This window comes from Coregonus clupeaformis, chromosome 14 (genome assembly GCF_020615455.1).
Source record: "Coregonus clupeaformis isolate EN_2021a chromosome 14, ASM2061545v1, whole genome shotgun sequence".
NCBI classification, from domain to species: Eukaryota; Metazoa; Chordata; class Actinopteri; order Salmoniformes; family Salmonidae; genus Coregonus; species Coregonus clupeaformis.
Genome location: NC_059205.1, coordinates 33,140,630 through 33,156,550, shown reverse-complemented (window position 1 = coordinate 33,156,550; position 15,921 = coordinate 33,140,630). Strand labels below are relative to the sequence as shown.

Here is a 15,921-nt window from a genome sequence, read left to right as displayed (position 1 = left end):
ATGATGGAGGCCACTGTTCTTGGGGATCTTCAGTGCTGCAGAAATGTTTTGGTACCCTTCCCCAGATCTGTGCCTCGACACAATGCTGTCTCGGAGTTCTACGGACAATTCCTTCGATCTCATGGCTTGGTTTTTGTTCTGACATGCACTGTCTACTGTGGGACCTTATATAGACAGGTGTATGCCTTTCCAAATCATGTCCAATCAATTGAATTTGCCACAGGTGGACTCCAATCAAGTTGCAGAAACATCTCAAGGATGATCAATGGAAACAGGATGCACCTGAGCTCAATTTCGAGTCTCAAAGCAAAGGGTCTGAATACTTACGTAAATAAGGTATCTGTTTTTTTATTTTTAATATATTTGCAAACATTTCTAAAAACCTGTTTTTGCTTTTTCATTATGGGGTATTGTGTGTCGATTGATCAGGGAAACAAATAATGTAATCAATTTTAGAATAAGGATGTAACGTAACAAAATGTGGAAATAGTGAAGGGGTCAGAATACATTCTGAATGCACTGTACATGCAAATAATAGCTAAGCAGTTAACTAGAGGGTACAATATGTTTTTGAATTGGCTACCAATAGAAACATCTTTTCAGATTTTGGAACCAGTCCTATTGGAGTCCTATACGATTCTATCCTATAGGATATGTTCCAAAATCTGATTTCTTTAATGGAATCCTATTGGATTTTTTGACTAGGGAAGTACAGGTCATTGGGAGTTTTTGTGACATTGATTACATGGCATTGAACAGTGGCTGAAGAAGGTAGCCTTTTAAAAAGTGAAACAGAAGTTCACAGCGGGTTACATTCTGTGTAATGGGGCATACCGATTGGCCTGCATCTGCTGTGCTTTCAATCGGTTATTCTGAGTGCAAGGAGTGTGAAGCAAACAAAGATGAGGATAGCTCATCAGCCTACTAAGAAGATAGAAAGCCGCCGCCTTTACATCTCCAGCGATGGTTCTGTGAACAGCATCAATGAAATGACCTCGACTCGACCAGAGAACTAATAGTCAAGCTCTCATGCATGATTGAATTACTGCTATAGAATAGAAAAGTGTGCATTTAATAATCTGGGGAGCAGCAGAAAAGTGTCATATTTCCCAAATGCAATGATTGCAGAGGCTCATTATCCTGTACAAATGGGTAAAAGCCAATTCATCTGTCAAGGCCCCCCGTAGCTCAGTTGGTAGAGCATGGCGCTTGAAACGCCAGGGTTGTGGGTTCGATTCCCACGGGGGTGCAGTATGAAAATGTATGCACTCACTAACTGTAAGTCGCTCTGGATAAGAGCGTCTGCTGAATGACTAAAATGAAAGGATTGCATAAACGGGTGGAATTGAATGTGCAGGCATACATATGAACCCAAAGAGCTGACATGATCGTGTAGAATATTTACATTTTAGTCATTTAGCAGACGCTCTTATCCAGAGTGACTTACAGTTAGTGAGTGCATACATTATTAATATTTTTCATACTGCCCCCCCGTGGAAATCGAACCCACAACCCTGGCGTTGCAAACGCCATGCTCTACCAACTGAGCTACATCCCTGCCGGTCATTCCCTCCCCTACCCTGGACGACGCTGGGCCAATTGTGCGTTGCCCCATGGGTCTATAGGGGTCTTCATAACAAAGCATTTGCTGAATTTAAGCATACTAAAGAGTTTGACTAGCATTCTATATATACACTGAACAAAAATATAAATACAACATGTAAAGTGTTGGTCCCATGTTTTATGAGCTGAAATAAAATATCCCAGAAATGTTCCATACTAACAAAAAGCTTATTTCTCTCAAATGTTGTGCACACATTTGTTTACATCCATGTTAGTGAGGATTTCTCTTTTGCCAAGATAATCCATCCACCTGACAGGTGTGGCATATCAAGAAGCTGATAAACAGCATGATCATTACACGGGTGCACCTTGTACTAGGGACAATAAAAGTCCACTCTAAAATGTGCCGTTTTGTCACACAACACAATGCCACAGATGTCTCAAGTTTTGAGGGAGCATGCAATTCGCATGCAGACTGCAGGTATGTCCACTGGAGCTGTTGCCATATGACTACCAGTCAAAAGTTTGGACACACCTACTCATTCAAGGGTTTATCTTTATCTTTTACTATTTTTTACATTGTAGAATAATAGTGCAGTCACAAAAACCATCAAGCGCTATGATGAAACTGTCTCTCATGAGGACTGCCACAGGAATGGAAGACCCAGAGTTACCTCTGCTGCAGTGGATAAGTTCATTAGAGTTACCAGCCTCAGAAATTGCAGCCCAAATAAATGATTCACAGAGTTCATGTAACAGACACATCTCAACATCAACTGTTCAGAGGGGGGACTGTGTGAATCAGGCCTTCATGGTCGAATTGCTGCAAAGAAACCACTACTAAAGGACACCAATAAAAAGACACGAGCAATGGAATTTGTCCTTTGGTCTAGAGTCCAAATTGGAGATTTTTGGTTCCAACCGCTGTGTCTTTGTGAGACGCGGTGTGGGTGAACGGATGATCTCCGCATGTGTGTTTCCCACCGTAAAGCATGGAGGTGTTATGGTGTGGGGGTGCTTTGCTGGTGACACTGTCTGTGATTTATTTAGAATTCAAGGCACACTTAACCAGCATGGCTAGCACAGCATTCTGCAGCGATATGCCATCCCATCTGGTTTGGGCTTAGTGGGACTATCATTTGTTTTTCAACACGACAATGTTGATCACACCTCCAGGCTGTGTAAGGGCTATTTGACCAAGAGTGATGGAGTGCTGCATCAGATTACCTGGCCTCCACAATCACCCAACCTCAACCCAATTGAGATGGTTTGGGATGAGTCGGACCGCAGAGTGAAGGAAAAGCAGCCAACAAGTGCTCAGCTTATGTGGGAACTCCTTCAAGACTGTTGGAAAAGCATTCCAGGTGAAGCTGGTTGAGAGAATGCCAAGAGTGTGCAAAGCTGTGATCAAGGCAAAGGGTGGCTATTTTAAGAATCTCAAATATAAAACACTTTTTAGTTTACTACATGATTCCATATGTGTTATTTCATAGTGTTGATGTCTTCACTATTATTCTACAATGTAAACAATAGTAAAAATAAAGAAAAACTCTTGAATGAGTAGGTGTGTCCAAACTTTTGACTGGTACTGTAATTGAATGTCGTTTTAGAGAATTTGGCAGTATGTCCAACTGGCCTCACAACTGCAGACCATGTGTAACCACGCCAGCACATGACCTCCACATTCGGCATCTTCACCTGCGGGATCGTCTGAGGGTGGGGGGGTGGGAGGGGCTTAGAAGTATTGCTGTCTGTAATAAAGCCCTTTTGTGGGGAAAAACTCATTCTGATTGGCTGGGCCTGGCTTCCAAGTGGGTGGGCCTATGCCCTCCCAGGTCCACCCACGGCTGTGCCCCTGCCTTGTCATGTGAAATCTATAGACTAGTGCCTAATGACTTCATTTAAATTGACTGATTTCCTTATATGAATTGTAACTCAGTAAGATCGTTGAAATTGTTGCATTTACTTTTCTTCAGCATACAATCTTTACCACATATGAAGCATTTCCCATTGCTTCCCAGGAATAATGACAACTGCAGTGGCATTCCCTGAACAACAAAGATGCCAAAATAGCAGTTTAAGTAGCAATTCCGTTTCAGCGAAAAAAGGAAAAAACATGAACATATGCTCAAGGTCATTCCGCCCAAGATTCTTCTTTGCAAGATATTTCTAGCAGTTTGTCTCTGGCCTTAGCATGCATGAGAACGCCTGCTTTGGAAAGATGAGGAGGGTGATTTTATTTAACAGCTTATTTAGCATCCATGTATAGTACATTTACCCTTAACGACCTGCATCCCCCAGGAGTTGTCAGAAGATGTATGGAAATACAAATCCATCAGCAGGAAATGCACCTGCGTTGGGTTCCCTGTTCGTTCAGGGTGAAGCACCAACCAACGCAATTGCAGCAAACTGAAACTCGCTTTTCAAGTTGGAACCTTCATTAGTCTCTGGATATTTGATTATCTCAAAGTGTATTGTTGTTACTTCTATTGTATGTCTTTAGTTTTGTTTAAAAGACTGTGAAATGTACTGAATAGGTTAACTCACACCCCTTGCAGGGTTTGAACCCAGGTCACCCAGCCAGTAAACTTGCTAACCACTGCTGCAATAGGGTTAAGGTTTTGGGTAGAGATCGTAACCAGTCAACCTAGGCAATAGTTTTTACTATACAGTATCTTACAGTACTACATTTTCACATCACAATATATTCTGCTAAGGAAGAAAGAACTAGTATCAAAATGAGATGAAGAAATGTTCATCATGGGAGTGAGAAATGGGAAGAGAGATTCCTTTTTCATTTAGGCTGTCCCACCTTAAAGGGCTACTGCACTTCCTGATTTGGCCTTGTTTTTCATCAATGCTCATTAAGAAATGCTAGCGGCCATGACTGAAGGCAAACGAGAGTTGACTTGGGGGTGTGGTTTGATGTGGGTGTTTCTTGGGTGTGTGTTTGTCATTCAATCACAACAAACAAGTTCAGTAATGAATACAGCTTGCAGCGGTATTCAGTGGCGATGTCATTCAGGGCAGGTGGGGCACAGGCCCATTAATACGTGTCACATATCAGTTTGCAAACAATATAACAAAATATTTTTTTGAGTTAATAAAGCCGCATACAAACATGGTCGCTTTTTTGCTTTCATGAATAAGGCAGCTCCAAAACGCAGGTGTTTCAGCCTAGCTCAGTGCTTTCTGTGGTGGAGGGGCAGCCAGCGGAAAATACAGAGAGTAGGGGATGGTAATGATCTCTAGTTGCGCCGTGATTGGCTCAGTGTTCTGTTACTTATGGGGACACTACGTCACCGCAAAGTCTACAGGGAGAGCTTGAAGTGCCCATCCAAGAAGGCCCAAGGTCATTGGCCACAGATAAAATTACATCAAATCACATTATACGTACCATAGCTTTGATTGGACTGATCATGTCAACATCATACTTTCAAAATCTTAGCTAGCAAGCTAGACAAGCAGTCATCATCATGAATCACGTCAACAATCTACTGGAAAATCCTTTTCAATCCTTTTCAATCCTTGTCATATGAAGAGAAATTATAGATTTGACATTTGACATTTTAGTCATTTAGCAGACGCTCTTATCCAGAGCGACTTACAGTTAGTGAGTGTATACATTTTAATACTGGATTAATATAGATAAAACATATCATGCTCATCGGCCATTGGACATTAACATTATACAAGTTGGAAATCGCAAATTCAACAATGAGTGGTTTGGAAGGAATCAGTGGCTAACTGCAAGCGTAGCAAAGCAATCACTAATTTGCTTCCCTTGCCTGCTATTTGGTGGAGAGGGTGTGTGGTCCAAGAGTGTGGGTTTAAGGGTCTCATTTCCAAGCTTAAAAGGATAAATATTCACATGCAACACCATGGGCCAGAAAAGGTTGAATACATTGGCCACGCTGTCAAGCCAGCATGACTTCTGCTGCGTTCAAAACAACTGAAAACCCGGAACTGGGAAATCTCAGGCTTCAGTGAGTTCAAGACAACTGGGAACTCGGGAAAAAAACTAGCTCCAACTGGGAAAATACGTTTTGAATGGTCATCCAACTCGGAATTCCAAGTGGGGAACTCGGGCCTCTTTCTAGAGCTCCGACCTGAAGATCACTGACGTCATGAGTTGACCTTGTTTTTTTCCGAGATCCCAGTTGTCTTGAAAGAACCGTAAATCCAGAGAATGCCAGACTTTGATGACAAAATTACAGATTGCCTCTTATCCGTTCATCGTTCCCTTATGCCATAGTTTGTACATCTCAATTGTCAGTAGAAACCACATTTGTTTAAGCAAGCGCCGGAGAAGATGGCTGCCGTTTTACAGCCCTCTAACCAATTGTACTATTATGTGTGTTTTTCCGCGTTATTTGTAATTTATTTTGTACATAATGTTTCTGCCATCGTCTCTTATAACCAAAAAGAGCTTCTGGATATCAGGACAGCGATTACTCACCTCGCATTGGACGAAGATTTTTTCTTCAACGAGGCGGCCGCGAAGGATATCATACAGACACCCGACAAGGCCCAAATCCCCGTCATTCGCGTGAGGAAGAGACGGAGATATCGCGGACGCAGATCCGGATGCCTTGTAAGGATCCGACGGCGAGCGAGTAAACTGCCTCTTCCATCAATCCTATTAGCCAACGTTCAATCTTTTGAGAATAAAATGGACGATTTAAGATTACGGTTATCCTACCAACGGGACATTAAAAACTGTAATATCTTATGTTTCACGGAGTCGTGGCTGAACGACAACAATGATAACATTCAGCTAGCAGGCTATACGCTACATCGGCAGGACAGAACGGCTGACTCTGGTAAGACAATGGGTGGCGGTCTGTGTATATTTGTAAACAACAGCTGGTGCACAAAATCAAATACTAAGGAAGTCTCGAGGTTTTGCTCGCCTGAGGTAGAGTATCTTATGATAAGCTGTAGACCACACTATTTACCAAGAGAGTTTTCATCTATATTTTTCATAGCTGTCTATTTACCACCACAAACCAATGCTGGCATTAAGATTGCACTGAATGAGTTGTACAAGGCCATTAATCAACAGGAAAACGCTCATCCAGATGCAGCGCTCCTAGTGGCCGGGGACTTTAATGCAGGGAAACTTAAATCCGTTCTACCTCATTTCTACCAGCATGTTAAATGTGCAACCAGAGGGGAAAAAACTCTAGACCACCTTTACTCCACACACAGAGACGCATACAAAGCTCTCCCTCGCCCTCCATTTGGCAAATCTGACCATAACTCTATCCTCCTGATTCCTGCTTATAAGCAAAAACTGAAGCAGGAAGCACCAGTGATTCGGTTAATAAAAAAGTGGTTTGATGACGCAGATGCTAAGCTACAGGACTGTTTTGCTAGCACAGACAGCATTGAGGAGTACACCACATCAGTCAATGGCTTCATCAATAAGTGCATCGATGATGTCGTCCCCACAGTGACCGTACGTACATACCCCAACCAGAAGCCATGGATTACAGGAAACATCCGCACTGAGCTAAAGGGTAGAGCTGCCGCTTTCAAGGAACGGGACTCTATCCTGGACGCTTATAAGAAATCCCGCTATGACCTCCGACGAACCATCAAACAGGCAAAGAGTCAATACAGGTCTAAGATTGAATCATACTACACTGGCTCTGACGCTCGTCGGATGTGGCAGGGCTTGAAAACTATTACAGACTACAAAGGGAAGCACAGCAGCGAGCTGCCCAGTGACACAAGCCTACCAGACGAGCTAAACCACTTCTATGCTCGCTTCGATGCAAGCAACACTGAAGCATGCATGAGAGCACCAGCTGTTCCGGATGACTATGTGATCACGCTCTCCGTAGCCGATGTGAGTAAGACTTTTAAGCAGGTCAACATTCACAAGGCCGCAGGGCCAGACGGATTACCAGGACGTGTACTCCGAGCATGTGCTGACCAACTGGCAAGTGTCTTCACTGACATTTTCAACATGTCCCTGACTGAGTCTGTAATACCAACATGTTTCAAGCAGACCACCATAGTCCCCGTGCCCAAGAACTCTAAGATAACCTGCCTAAATGACTACCGACCCGTAGCACTGACGTCTGTAGCCATGAAGTGCTTTGAAAGACTGGTCATGGCTCACATCAACAGCATAATCCCAGAAACCCTAGACCCACTCCAATTTGCATACCGCCCCAACAGATCCACAGATGATGCAATCTCTATCGCACTCCACACTGCCCTTTCCCACCTGGACAAGAGGAACACCTACGTGAGAATGCTATTCATTGACTACAGCTCAGCATTCAACACCATAGTGCCCTCTAAGCTCATCACTAAGCTAAGGATCCTGGGACTAAACACCTCCCTCTGCAACTGGATCCTGGACTTCCTGACGGGCCGCCCCCAGGTGGTAAGGGTAGGTAACAACACATCTGCCACACTGATCCTCAACACGGGGGCCCCTCAGGGTGCGTGCTCAGTCCCCTCCTGTACTCTCTGTTCACCCATGACTGCATGGCCAGGCACGACTCCAACACCATCATTAAGTTTGCCGACGACACAACAGTGGTAGGCCTGATCACCGACAACGATGAGACAGCCTATAGGGAGGAGGTCAGAGATCTGGCCGTGTGGTGCCAGGACAACAACCTCTCCCTCAACGTGACCAAGACAAAGGAGATGATTGTGGACTACAGGAAAAAAAAGAGGACTGAGCACGCCCCCCATTCTCATCGACGGGGCTGTAGTGGAACAGGTTGAGAGCTTCAAGTTCCTTGGTGTCCACATCACCAACGAACTATCATGGTCCAAACACACCAAGACAGTCGTGAAGAGGGCACGACAAAGCCTATTCCCCCTCAGGAGACTAAAAAGATTTGGCATGGGTCCTCAGATCCTCAAATAATTCTACAGCTGCACCATCGAAAGCATCCTGACTGGTTGCATCACCGCCTGGTATGGCAACTGCTTGGCCTCCGACCGCAAGGCACTACAGAGGGTAGTGCGTATGGCCCAGTACATCACTGGGGCAAAGCTTCCTGCCATCCAGGACCTCTATACCAGGCGGTGTCAGAGGAAGGCCCTCAAAATTGTCAAAGACTCCAGCAACCCTAGTCATAGACTGTTCTCTCTGCTACCGCACGGCAAGCGGTACCGGAGTGCCAAGTCTATGTCCAAAAGACTTCTCAACAGCTTCTACCCCCAAGCCATAAGACTCCTGAACAGCTAATCATGGCTACCCGGACTATTTGCACTGCCCCCCCACCCCATCCTTTTTACGCTGCTGCTACTCTGTTAAGTATTGTCACAGTTCCCTCAGCCAGAACCCAAAAGCAGACCAGGACAAGGAGAGTTGAACGAAGGTGAGGGTTTATTAGATACGACAAAAAGGTGCAGTATAATCCAGGGACAGAGCGGGCGGCGTGGTTGAGTAGTTGGGGGTGCAGTCTGGGTCCAGTGATGGCTCGGCAGCCGCCGACCATCAGGCAGAGGTGGAGTGAAGGTTCCGGACGTGTGACTGCAGGTGGAACAAAAACGGAGGTAAGAACACAAAACTCAACAAAGTACAAAATAACAAAACTCACGCAAGATACTCTTGAACTGATACACAGTACACCTACTGTTCATGGCTAACGATCCGGCAGGAACTGGATGTTGGGCCAGAGCCTAAGAAAGGTGCTGATTAGGCCCAGGTGTGCAGATTGCTAATAGGAAGCAGGTGCGGAAACCAGAGCGCTCCCCGGAGCGTTCCCGAACCCTCGGGAAACTGGAGATTACGACCAGACCCCGACTCAGACAGCCGGGATCGTTACAGTACCCCCTCCGACAGAACGCCACCGGGCGGACTCCCGGAGCGCCAGGATGGAGGCGGTAAAAGTCCCTGATGAGATCCGCATCTAGGACCTGTCGCCGCGGGAATCCAACTCCTCTCCTCAGGACCATACCCCTCCCAGTCCACGAGATACTGGAAACCCCGGCCCCGCCGTCTGGAATCCATAATGCGACGCACCGTGTAGGCAGGGACCACCTCCGATCATCCGAGGGAGGAGGAGGAGGAGGCGGAGGAGGCAACAGAGGACTGAGGAAGACAGGCTTGAGGCAGGAGACATGAAAGGTGGGATGGACTCTGAGCGTCCTCGGTAGTTTGAGTCGCACTGCCACTGGATTGATCACCTTCTCCACCACAAACGGACCAATAAACTTCGGTAACAACTTCCTAGACTCAGTCCGTAACGGAAGATCCCGTGTGGCCAACCAAACCCTATCTCCGACGGTATAGGTGGGAGCGGGGATCCGGCGACGATTCGCCTGGAGCTGATACCGGTCCGAACCTCTAAGGAGTGCCTTTCTGGCCCGATGCCAGGTCCGGTGGCAACGCCGAATATGGGCCTGAACAGAAGGCACTGAGAGCTCCTTCTCCTGAGAAGGGAACAGGGGAGGTTGGTAGCCATACAGGCACTGGAAGGGAGACATCCCAGTGGCAGATGTAGGGAGAGTATTGTGGGCATACTCAACCCAAGGCAACTGAGAGGCCCAGGAGGTGGGGTTGGAAGAGACCAGACAGCGTAGCGTGGATTCCATCTTCTGGTTGGCTCTCTCCGCCTGACCATTGGATTGGGGGTGAAAACCAGATGTGAGACTGACTGTAGCTCCAATGGCCAAACAGAAGGACTTCCAGACAGCAGAGGTAAACTGAGGGCCACGGTCGGAAACGATATCACTGGGCAACCCGTGGACCCTGAAAACCTCCCTAACCAGGATCTCGGACGTCTCCGAGGCAGAGGGAAGCTTGGCAATAGGCACAAAGTGGGCCGAACTTGCTGAATCTGTCCACGATAGTCAGAACGACCGTGTTCCCCTCAGAAGCGGGCAACCCGCGTGACGAAGTCCAGGGCCAGATGCGACCATGGACGCGCGGGGAATAGGAAGGGGATGAAGTAGTCCAGAGCTGGGCCGATTGGTACTCTTATTCTGCGCACACACTGGACAGGCAGCAACAAAACCCGAGTATCTCGGCCATGGCAGGCCACCAAAAAGCGTCTGCGAAGAAACGCCATAGTCCGAGCCACGCCGGGGTGACAAGCCATCTTGCTGGCGTGGGACCATTTGAGGACAGCAGGACGAACCGACTCAGGCACAAACAATCGACCCGGGTGGACCGTTACCGGGACCGGGCTGAGTCCGAAGGGCCGCCAGCACCTCCTCCTCAATCTTCCACATCACTGCTCCCACGACGCAGTTCCGGGGGAGAATAGTCTCGGTCTTGGACCCACTCTCCTCCGTCTTGGAGAACATCCGGGACAAGGCGTCCGCCTTGCCGTTCTTAGATCCAGGTCGGAACGTCAGGGCAAACTTGAATCGTCCGAAAACAACGCCCACCTGGCCTGACGGGAGTTGAGGCGTTTAGCCGATTGCACGTAAGCAAGATTCTTGTGGTCAGTCCAGACAATAAACGGTTGCTCCGCCCCTCCAACCAGTGGCGCCACTCCTCCAAGGCAAGTTTCACCGCGAGAAGCTCCCGGTTACCCACATCGTAATTCCTCTCTGCAGGCGAAAGGCGACGCAGAGTAGTAGGCGCAGGGATGGAGTTTACTGTCCGTGGAGCATCGCTGCGACAGGATGGCGCCAACTCCCACATCCGACGCGTCCACTTCAACGACGAACTGACGGGCCGTGTCCGGTTGAGAGAGAATCGGTGCGTTGGTGAATCGCCTCTTCAAATCCAGAAACGCACGATCCGCCTCCGGATTCCACTTGAAGGTCCTGATACTGGACGTCAAGGCAGTTAATGGAGCGGCCACACGGCTGTAATCCCGGATGAATCTGCGGTAGAAATTCGCAAACCCCAAAAATCTCTGGAGTTGCAATCTCGTACCGGGCTGGACCCATTCCAGAACCGCTCTAACCTTCTCCTGATCCATCCTAATCTCACCCCTGGAGATGATGTACCCGAGAAAGGATGTAGTGTGGGCGTGAAACTCGCACTTCTCGGCCTTCACGAACAGACGATTCTCCAACAATCGCTGCAGAACCTGCCGGACATGCTGGACGTGGTCGGAAGGTTCCTTCGAGAAGATCAGAATGTCATCCAGGTAAACAAACACGAAGAGACCGATCATATCTCTCAGGACGTCGTTCACCATACTCTGGAATACCGCTGGAGCATTGGTCAGTCCAAACGGCATCACCTGATACTCGAAGTGACCCATCGGTGTATTGAAACCCGTCAACCACTCGTCCCCCTCTCTGATCCGGACCAGGTGATACGCATTGCGTAGGTCTAGCTTGGTGAACACCGTAGCACCCTGTAAGGAGTCGAAGGCAGAACTCATCAAGGGCAGGGGATACTTGTTCTTGACCGTGATGTCATTCAACCCCGATAATCAATACACGGTCGAAGAGAGCCATCCTTCTTTCCCACAAAGAAGAATCCTGCCCCCCAGGGGGTGATGACGAGGGACGAACGAGACCAGCAGCTAGGGACTCCTTGATGTAGGTCTCCAACGCCTCACGTTCAGGTCGGGAGATACTGTATAACCTTCCCTTGGGGGTAGACAGCTCCAGGAACCAGGTTGATGGCACAATCATATGGTCGGTGGGGGAGGAAGTGACAGAGCCTTCTGCTTACTGAAAACTTCCCCAAATCGTGATATGTCTCGGGAACCAGGGACAAATCTGGGGGTTTAGCCTCAATCACCTGACTGGGAACCGAATGGGGGCAGGCAGTCTTGAGACAGTTAGCATGACAATCAAGGCTCCAACTTGTTACCTTGCCCGTCGCCCAATCGAACGTGGGATTGTGTTCCTTCAGCCAGGGGTATCCAAGGACCAGAGGAACATGGGAAGACGGCAGAATGAAAAAATGAAATCATCTCCGAATGATTCCCCGACAACCGCATCTTAACCGGTTCAGTCCTCATCGTGATACGGCCAGACTACTGCCGTTCAGAGTGGTCGCTTCAATGGCTTCCGGCAATTGCTCTTGGAAAGCCCCAGCTGTTCCACCAACTCGGCATCAAGAAAGCTTCCACCGGCACCTGAATCGATAAAGCGTTAAGCGCTAAGCTCTGATTCCTGTTCACAAGGGTAGCAGAAGCGGGGGTCTGACAGAGGTACTGAGAGGTTGAAACTGGCTCGCTAAAAGTCCTCCCAACTTTAGCGAGCCGGGCAGTTTGACGACCGCCGGGAACAAGTGGAGATGTAATGTCCCGAGCGACCACAGTAGAGGCAGCAGTTGGTCTTACGTCTATGTTGACGCTCCTCCTTGGTTAACCCGTGCCGCCCCACTTGCATGGGTTCAGAATCGGGAGAGAGGGCCTCTCTACTAATCCTTAGTGGTGGAGAATGATCGACGTGTTCTGGTCCACCACCCGATCCGACTGGGAACTGAGAAGCTGATCGATTGGACGGACCCCATTGCTTCTCCCTCCCTTCGCTCTCGGACTCGATTATCCACCCGAATAGACAAGGCTACCAAGCTGTCCAGGTCACTAGGCTCCGGATAGGAGATCAACTCATCCTTGAGCTGCTCCGACAGGCCCTGGTAAAAGGCCGCTTGCAAAGACTCTCGTTCCACCCACTCTCCACAGCCAACGTCTTGAACTCGATCACGAAGTCGGCCACGCTGCGAAGTTCCTTGGTGAAGAGAAAACAGACGCCTAGCTGCGTCCCTCCCTCGGACGGAATGGTCAAGAGCTTCTCATCTCGGCCGTGAACCCCTGGTATGAAGCCATGCAGGGATCCTGTCGTTCCCAAACGGCTGAAGCCCACTCCAGCGCTCGACCACGCAGCAACTCAATCAAAAAGGCTATCCCTAGCCTTGTCAGTGGCATAAGAGTAGGGCTGTAGATCGAACACTAATCCACACTGCATAAGGAAGGAACGGCATCTTCCCAGCTCCCCTCATATTTATCCGGCGTCGGGACCTTGGGCTCACGGAGGGACACAACTTCAGAAGCGGCAGGCGAGATGGGTGAAACCGGTAGTGAGTCCTCCACCGGACACTGGCGTTGGTTCTGGACCTCCGTCAGGCGGTAGAAAGGTTCCGAACTGACAACGCGATCTCCTGTAGTACCATGCTATGATGGCCCAACATCTTCTCCTGCTGGGTAATGGCATGGCGAACAGAGTCCAGGTCCGCTGGGTTCATAATTGGCCGGATCGTTCTGTCACAGTTCCCTCAGCCAGAACCCAAAAAGCAGACCAGGACAAGGAGAGTTGAACGAAGGTGAGGGTTTATTAGATACGACAAAAAGGTGCAGTATAATCCAGGGACAGAGCGGGCGGCGTGGTTGAGTAGTTGGGGGTGCAGTCTGGGTCCAGTGATGGCTCGGCAGCCGCCGACCATCAGGCAGAGGTGGAGTGAAGGTTCCGGACGTGTGACTGCAGGTGGAACAAAAACGGAGGTAAGAACACAAAACTCAACAAAGTACAAAATAACAAAACTCACGCAAGATACTCTTGAACTGATACACAGTACACCTACTGTTCATGGCTAACGATCCGGCAGGAACTGGATGTTGGGCCAGAGCCTAAGAAAGGTGCTGATTAGGCCCAGGTGTGCAGATTGCTAATAGGAAGCAGGTGCGGAAACCAGAGCGCTCCCCGGAGCGTTCCCGAACCCTCGGGAAACTGGAGATTACGACCAGACCCCGACTCAGACAGCCGGGATCGTTACAAGTATTTATGCATAGTCACTTTAACTCTACCCACATGTACATATTACCTCAACTACCTCAACTAGCCGGTGCCCCCGCACATTGACTCTGCAACGGTACCCCCCTGTATATATAGCCTCCCTACTGTCACTTTATTTTACTTCTGCTCTTTTTTTCTCAACACTTTTTTTGTTGTTGTTTTATTCTTACTTTTTTTGTTTAAAATAAATGCACTGTTGGTTAAGGGCTGTAAGTAAGCATTTCACTGTAATGTCTGCACCTGTTGTATTCGGCGCATGTGACCAATAAAATTTGATTTGATTTGAAGTCAGCCATATCAGCTATGTTTTTAAAAAAGGCAGTAAATGAGCCTGAATGAACTGTTTCCCTGCCAGACAAGGCTCCGCTGATAGCCAGGTGTAGCGGTGGTAAGGATTCACTCCATGGTGCTGAAAATAAAGCTCTGTTTGGACAGCTTTATGTAGGCCCTAACCGTTTGTGGGCACCGTTTGTCACCGTTATAGTGCAATGAATGTATTGTTTAGTGATGTGTTGTGTAGTGGCTTTGCTGGCATGCATAATAATTTTTTTTTAATGATTTTGCCCCACCAAGATTTACATGCTAAATTTGTCACTAACTCTATTGTTAGATAGGGGTAAAGATAAAGATTTTTGTTTGGGAGCCAGGCAGGTATTAATCCTGCCGAAAGGAAAACAGTAGGATAGAGAGAGTACTGCTACCAGACACACATACATCAGCAGAAGAGACTGCCTAGAATGTAGCTTCTTTGCCAGATAGCCAGTGGAGAGAAAGGATAACACACACCATATAAGCACAAGTCACGGCACAGGGGTAAAACAACCAATAATAACTCATACAATAGTAATGGCAGAACAATTCAGAGGCAACTTAATAGAAACAACTGACAAGAAAGAACCCAGTCATAAACCTTAGAAAATATGCAATATTCTGTGTTACCTCCCAGTGGAGGAGTAAGTGGGGTATGAATGGGTGTGTGTGTGTGGGTATGTTCATAGACAAAAACAAAGAAGGCCTTAAAATCTCTCAAGTCTCCTCGGGTAAATCACAATAGTCCCACAAACAAACTATCCGGTCCAATCAATAATCCCAAATAATAAACAATCTCAAATGCACTCCTTTGAACATAAATGTTTAAAAAATCAATAACAGGAGCGGTCCCAGCAGATTCAAAACATGACCTAGAGCGGTAACACCAGTGATCGGCTTAAAAACTTTACAAACTCAGCACCCTGAAAATAAACAAGGCTTTTGCAAAGAGTAGCACACACTGTCAAAACTGCCACGCCAAGCGAGAGCTCTCACACAGAGCCGGAAGAGCCATCTTTATTTGCTCCTTCCTGACTGCCGATGCCCTCTTAAAGTGGCAGATCACAGTGTAGGCTCCATGCAGGATTTCACCACAAGCTAACCTAGCTTAATTTGCCATGGAGAGAACAAAGTTTTGAAGTTGAGAACTTCTCCCACCTGACAGACTCGCCATCTCAAGATGGTCAACTACACTACTGGTCAAAGGTTTTAGAACACCTACTCATTCAAGGGTTTTTCTTTCTTTTTACTATTTTCTATATTGTAGAAAAATAGTGAAGACATCAAAATTATGAAATAACACATATGGAATCATGTAGTAACCAAAAAAGTAAACAGATTCTTCAACTAGCCACCCTTTGC

At 47.5% G+C, this 15,921-nt stretch overlaps 1 non-coding gene across 1 annotated transcript; it reads left to right on the top strand.

Moving 5' to 3' along the window:
- Positions 1 to 1,176: 1,176 nt before the first annotated feature.
- On the top strand, positions 1,177 to 1,251 carry trnas-uga. Its single transcript has one exon. It is a non-coding gene; the product is annotated as a tRNA-Ser (tRNA).
- Positions 1,252 to 15,921: the final 14,670 nt, after the last annotated feature.